Below are 7820 nucleotides of genomic sequence, written 5' to 3'. Positions count from 1 at the left end.
ATTAATGATCTATACTTAATTACAGTACTACTGATCAGAGGGAGCAGCTCAAGAATGTTGTTCCCAAAGGCATGTTCATCTGTACTCCCTCTGTTTTTATTTACTCTGCATATTAGAGTTGACTGCAGTCAAACTTCATAAAATTTAACCAAGTTTATAAAAAAAATAAAAACATTTACCGTAACAAATCTAGACGATGTGAAAATACATTCAATAATAAATTTAATAGTGTTGATTTGTTATTGTATATGTTAATATTTTTGTTTATAAACTTGATCAAAGTTTATAAAGCTTGATTTTGACCAAAGCTAATATGCGGACTAAATAAAAACGGAGGGAGTATTGCAATAGAGTAGTAGTGGTGGTAGTAGTACTAGGACGATGCATGCATGTTCTTCCATAGGGTAGGGGTATTTGCTAGAGTAGCTAGGACATACAGCTATGGTTAATTGCCGCCACGTGTATTGTTTTGTTAGAGCAGATGGCCCCCATGATCCCATCAATTTTGCATCGCTGGGCGCTTTCTGTACACATGCATGGGATCTGTCCTATTGCCACCGACTAGAAACTATATTTTGATATTCATCATATTTTCTAGTGGCGCAATTAGTAGTTTAGTACTGCTGCTGCATAAAAGTTGAAGATTGGGTTAGATTACAGGCCCATTTAAAACAAATCAATGGCGATGCAGGAATCCAATGTGGAGCTGTAAGAAGAAAAGATAAATGCTGATCCAAATAGGAGTTGCTGGTTCGTGACATGCATGGCTCATACCGGGCTGGCTGCCTGCGGGCGCGTGCACACCTTCCTCCCTCACCCTTTAGGGCTTTACTGTAGAGGCACTGGCAGGTGGGCCCCGCGCCCCTGCAAAGCGAGCTGCAAGTGGGACAGGCGGCTAATAATTTTCGGTGCAGGCTGCGCCGAGCGATCATCCCCACCCATTGTCAGCCGTCAGATGGACCTGCCTGCGCGCTGCGCTGCCCATCGTTTCCTTCTGCATGCTCCGCGTCAATTTCAGAGCCACTGCAACAGGAGTATTTTGTTCGGAGCAGGGTAATCTTTTTGCATTTTTCTTTCTTTAACAAGAGGACGTCATCTAATTTCTTGGTGCCAAAGTGGATCATAAAGGTTAGACCAAATAATTCACCTTCAAATTTTTTTGTTTTTGAGAAAGACCCAGTACAACGTATATGGTGTACCTCCACTACCACTGCATGCCTAGCTATCAACGTGAACGTAGCTAGCCTCCCACTGAAATAATATTCATCCTGTAAGACAAATGGAGTGTCAAACCTAGGGGTTGTCCTTGATGGTTCGATGGTACAACTAGCCTCCTAGCTATCCGACCACGTATGCTTCTCCATTTCCCCTAACACATGTTTTTGTGGATGTTACTTTGTACATGATAAATAACTAGCAAAAAAGGATGTGTGTTTGCAACAGGAACATACTTCGCCATGGAGCAAACAAGATGTTCACGAATCATAATATTTATCCAGTGCGAACATTCTCCATGAAGAATTACGTCGCAGGACCAATTGGATCTGCTGACATCCGGTGGATGTCCATGAATGGCGTGGATCATAGTGTGCACAGCTAACGATAACACAAGGATGATGGGCAATATCTAGGGGGTTGACGGAATCTAGATGAGTAGATGGGTGTGAGTGTTTGGAAAAGTTCTCACAGAGCGCGATGTTTGCTTAAGGTGATTAGTGCAGATTTTTAACGATATTCATCGTCTACGATGCACAGTTCGAGCTCTTGTTCATCCTAATGGATTCTTCTTGTCGATGCAGTTTTGGTGAGGTGAGTTTCGATGTGTTAGGGATGATAATGGTGTCCGGTGGCGATACAACGGGCAACTCAGCGCAAAGACTACCTATCTAGAAGAATTATAGCAGAAGAGGGGGCGTGGTTGCCCTTCTATTTATGGGAGTAATTTAGCCAGTAGTTCTCTTAGGTTAGTCTAATAATGTGCCAAAACGTTAGTCAAAGCACCACTAGTAGAAAAAGCGCCTATTGTCCCGGTTTTTGAACCGGGACTAAAGTGTCGGTACTAATGCCCTAGACCTTTAGTCCCGGTTCTTATACAAACCGGGACAGATGGGCCTCCACGTGGCCGGTGCGGCGAGCCCAGGCCGGAGGCCTTTTGGTCCCGGTTGGTGGCACCAACCGGGACCAATAGGCATCCACGCGTCAGCATTTCAGGTGCTGGGGTTTTTGTTTTTTTTGAAGGGGGGGGGGGGGTTGGGGGGGTTTGGGGGGTTAATTTAGGTGTTTCATATATTGTGTTATCTAGCTAATTAATAGAGAAAAGTGTCCTCTCTTATCTCCGTGCTTGGTAGACGCTACGTGCTATACGTATAGAGAGGACTAGACACGCTAGCTAGTAAGCAAATGAAGGAAACAGAAGATCGTCGTGAACATATGCATATAGAGAAGTGATATTGACCACCTCTCCTTCTCTGAGAGATTGGTCGAACAATAAGTTCTCGTATATCTATCCAACGCTACGTACTGGGTACATATATACAATATAAGTATCTCTTACAATATAATCTCCTAATTAAAAATGAGCTGATTAGGGTCCACATGGTATTCTTCGTCTTTAGCGATCACGTGGTAAAGAAAGAATGTCGACAATTCTTCTTGAATTCCTCGCATACGATTTGGTGGTAGGAGTTCATCCCGCATCCAAAATATCTAATTTGAAGAAGGGGGTCAATACATATATATGAATAAATGAAACTGAACACAAATGATGATAATAAAATAAAATTATGAATATTATTATTTACGCACTTCATATTGTTTGTCAGAGTAGCCCCGCTCACAGGTCGTGTGGCGGATGTACTCGCAAATGTAGTATCCACAATAATCATTCCCTTGTTCCTGCCACAACAACTTTACAAGAAATAGAGGTCAATCAAACTGATAATTAGCAAGCATGCTAAATGGTATTGATGAAACTAGCACTTGAATCACTTGGAGATGCGTGGAACATGCTACTATAGTACTTACTTTCGGGTGTCTAAATTGCAGCTTCTTCGGCAGTCCCGGAGTTTTTGAGGTGAATTTTTTCCAAACCCTGCCAGACAAAGAATATAATTACTTGATATCAGGAAATGAACAAAGTTGCCGATATGGTGCGATATTGATCGGTTTAACTTACTTCTCTAGAATTTCAGTCATGTCCGCATACTCCTTGGGATCTTTTCGTCTCGAGTCTAAGACGGTTACTAGTCCGTGCTCAAGCTTAATCTCTATGAGAATATAGTGGAACCTGCGCATGCATGCATAACTCATCAATTACATTACTATAACCTCGACTAATAAGGGAAACCGAATATGCACAAGACAGTAACACTCACTTGAATTCATAAGGGAAGAGTATTATAGCTTTGTTTTGATTTAATACAAACAATTGTAGCAGCTTGGCCTCGGTATCTCTGGCCTGAAATTTAACCATATATGCATCTATGAGATTTGTGTTAATGAACCCAATATCACCGATTTGTCGTTTCTTCAATTCGGCGATCTTCAATCTGCATAATATAGTGAGGATAATTAAAAATACATGCAATGAAAGAAGTGACCTATATATAGAGACTTAATGACAGAAGTAGTACTGTGCTTACAGGCAGTAGCAAGTGATCATTAATTTATCGAGGGCCTTTAGATTGAAAAACGCGAAGAACTCCTCAAATGGAACATTCAACAGTTCAATTCGAACGAGGTCATGCTCCTCTGTGACTCTCAGCGTCAAAATATTCATCCCCTCAGACTCTCTGCATGTTTTCATGTACTAATCATGGAATCTGAACATCATCGTTGGTAGAGATCTTTCATCTTTGACGAGAGGCTTCCTGTACACGTATTTGTGTTCGTCCAGCTCCAAGAAATCATAATGTACATCATCGGGCAAGTAATCTTCAAGATTGTTATAACCGGGCACCATCCCGCCCGGAACATTAGCGACGATATCGCTAGACACCTGGAGCGGGGGGAACAATTGGTTTGCTTGTTCGTCGAGCTGGGCAACTTTTTTCCCAGCTCGTCGTTGACCACTAATAGTACTTCCTGACCGCGATGCTTCCATAAATGACTTTGTAAGAATGCGCTCATAGTTGCCTTTCACCGGAGACTTTGGTGGTTTCTTCAGGGCAGCTAGAGTATGCTTCACTTTTACTGGTTCTATCTTCTCCTTCGGAGGTGGAAGTTTTTTTGCTTTCACCTCTTCAAAGAAGTTCTTCACTTTGGCTTGCACGATCTGCGTGTTTTCCTCCATGGTCCTCTTGGATGGTAACTTCTCTGGAGTCTTGAGAGAAGGACCGAATTTGTATTGCCTCCCGGCTCTAGCTGTGCTGCTAGACGTCAGAGCAGACGGAGCGGCTGCGGCTGTCTTTCCTTTCTTATGAGGCGGAGGAGAAGGACTACGACGCGCCGGAGCAGCCGAAACGGTGGCGGGTCTCTTGATCCGCCCCTGTTGACGAGGCGGAGAAGGAGGAGGCTGCCTGCTCGGGCGCGCCGGCGCAGGCGGAGAAGGAGGCGGAGTGCCGCCACGCGCCGGAGAAGGAGGTTGAGTGCCTTGATCACTCGCCGGAGGAGGAGGCGGAGGAGGAGGCGGATTGCCCTGACTCGTCGTCAGAGGAGGAGGAGGCGGAGGCGTCCCGTTCGGAAGGTTGATGAGCTCCTTCTGCCATAGGCATGGAGTCTTCAGAGAAGAACCCAGTCGGATCTCCCCTTCACCCGTAGGGTGGTGAAGCTCAAGGTCCTCAAATACGTCTGTTATTTGATACACCATGACCTTAGCATATCCTTCTGGAATCGACTGGCCGTGGTAGGTTGCGCCAGGTTCATTAGGTAAGACAGAGCCAACAGCCGCCTTGACTTTCAATGTCATCCATCGTATCATAAGGTGGAAATGTTGAGACTCCTGATAGCATCCACAGGGTAACTAGCAGGAGCCGTGAAGACAGGATCCAGTTGTTGAGTCTGCTCAGTGGAAGCCACACTGCTTCTCTACTGAGATGGCGGGGTAGCTTCATGGGAAGCTTCGGCAGGTCGTTTGCTGCGATCTGCTTCTCGTTCCTCTAGCCCTTGTACCCTTTCATGCAGCGCCTGTAGTTGGCTATGCTCCACTTTCTTCCTGCTCTCCTGGGTTTTGTAACCCCCTGCGTTCGGAAACCCAACCTTCGAAGGGACGGAGCCTGGCGTGCTTCGTGTCCATCCAGGGTGCTCTGGATTCCTGAGGGCCATCGTGAGCTCGTCCTTCTCTCTGTCTGGGACAAACGTCCCTTGCTGCGCTTTCTCGATATAGTCCTAAAGCCTCGTGACAGGTATTCGCAGTTGCTCTTTCGTCCAACGCACTTCCCTGTTACAGGGTCCAAGGTTCCGCCAACCCTGAAGAACCAAGTCCGGCAACGGTCTGGCCAGTTCAATGTCTTTGGTTTGACCCCTTTAGCAATTAGGTCATTCTCAGCCTTGTCCCACAAAGGTCGGGCTTTGAGGTAGCCACCTGACCCCGTGCGATGCTGATGCTTCTTCTTCGCAGTATTTTTCTTGTTTGTCGCTGACATCTTCTTACTCTTTTCCGATGTCTTGTGGGCCACAAATGCAGGCCAGTGATCTTCGATCTTCTCATACTTTCCGGTGAATTCTGGTGTCAAATCTTCGTTGACAAACTCTGTTTTGAGCTCATTCTTCCACCTCCTGAATCGTTCTGCCATCTTCTTAAGAGCATGAGACTTGATCAATTGCTCTTTAACTGGCTTCTCCGGATCCTCCTCTGGCAGTAGGGTGAAATTTGCCTTAAGCGATGTCCAAAGATCTTCTTTCTGAAGGAAATATGCCCTAGAGGCAATAATAAAGTTATTATTTATTTCCTTATATCATGATAAATGTTTATTATTCATGCTAGAATTGTATTAACCGGAAACATAATACATGTGTGAATACATAGACAAACATAGTGTCACTAGTATGCCTCTACTTGACTAGCTCGTTTATCAAAGATGGCTATGTTTCCTAGCCATGGACAAAAGAGTTGTCATTTGATTAACGGGATCACATCATTAGGAGAATGATGTGATTGACATGACCCATTCCGTTAGCCTAGCACTTGATCGTTTAGTATGTTGCTATTGCTTTCTTCATAACTTATACATGTTCCTGTAACTATGAGATTATGCAACTCCCGTTTACCGGAGGAACACTTTGTGTGCTACCAAACGTCACAACGTAACTGGGTGATTATAAAGGTGCTCTACAGGTGTCTCCAAAGGTACATGTTGAGTTGGCATAATTTGAGATTAGGTTTTGTCACTCCGATTGTCGGAGAGGTATCTCTGGGCCCTCTCGGTAATACACATCACTTAAGCCTTGCAAGCATTGTAACTAATGAGTTAGTTATGAAATGATTTATTACGGAACGAGTAAAGAGACTTGCTGGTAACGAGATTGAACTAGGTATTGGATACCGATGATCGAATCTCGGGCAAGTAACATACCGATGACAAAGGGAACAACGTATGTTGTTATGCGGTTTGACCGATAAAGATCTTCGTAGAATATGTAGGAATCAATATGGACATCCAGGTTCCGCTATTGGTTATTGACCGAGAATAGTTCTAGGTCATGTCTGCATAGTTCTCGAACCCGTAGGGTCCGCATGCTTAACGTTACGATGACAGTTTTATTATGAGTTTATAAGTTTTGATGTACCGAAGTTTGTTCGGAGTCCCGGATGTGATCACAAACATGACGAGGAGTCTCGAAATGGTCGAGACATAAAGATGTATATATTGGACGGATATATTTGGATACCGGAAAGGTTCCAGATGAGATTGGGAATATACCGGAGCTCTGGGAGGTTACCGGAACCCCACGGTAAGTATATGGGCCTTATTGGGCCTTAGTGGAAAGGAGGGAGAAGGGGCAAAGGAGGGGGCGTGCCCCCCCAAGCCCAATCCGAATTGGGAGGGGGCCGGCCCCCCTTTCCTTCTTCCCTCCCCTCTCTTCCTTCCCTCTCCTACTCCAAATAGGAAAGGGGGGCCAAACCTACTTGGAGTAGGATTGCCCCCCTAGGGCGCGCCTCCCCCCTTGGCCGGCCCCCTCCTCCTCTCCCCCTTTATATACGGGGTAGGGGGGCACCCCTAAGACACACAAGTTGATCTACGGATCGTTCCTTAGCCATGTGCGGTGCCCCCCTCCACCATATTCCACCTCGGTCATATCGTCGCGGAGTTTAGGCGAAGCCCTGCGCCGGAGGAACATCATCATCGTCACCACGCCGTCGTGCTGACGGAACTCATCCCCGACGCTTTGCTGGATTGGAGACTGGGGAACATCATCGAGCTGAACGTGTGATGAACACGGAGGTGCCGTACGTTCGGTACTTGGATCGGTCGGATCGTGAAGACGTACGACTACATCAACCGCGTTGTCATAACGCTTCCGCTTACGGTCTACGAGGGTACATGGACAACAGTCTCCCCTCTCATTGCTATACCATCACCATGATCTTGCTAGTGCGTAGGATTTTTTTTGAAATTACTACGTTCCCCAACAGTGGCATCAGAGCCTAGGTTTTATGCGTTGATGTTATTTGCACGAGTAGAACACAAGTGAGTTGTGGGCAATACAAGTTATACTGCTTACCAACATGTCATACTTTGGTTCAGCGGTATTGTTGGATGAAGCGGCCCGGACCGACATTACGCGTACGCTTACGCGAGACTGGTTCTACCGACGTGCTTTGCACACAGGTGGCTGGCGGGTGTCAGTTTCTCCAACTTTAGTTGAACCGAGTGTGGCTA

This window comes from Triticum dicoccoides, chromosome 7B (genome assembly GCF_002162155.2).
Source record: "Triticum dicoccoides isolate Atlit2015 ecotype Zavitan chromosome 7B, WEW_v2.0, whole genome shotgun sequence".
NCBI classification, from domain to species: domain Eukaryota; kingdom Viridiplantae; phylum Streptophyta; class Magnoliopsida; order Poales; family Poaceae; genus Triticum; species Triticum dicoccoides.
The sequence above is the reverse complement of the archived record's forward strand: the minus strand, read 5'-3'. Positions refer to the sequence as shown.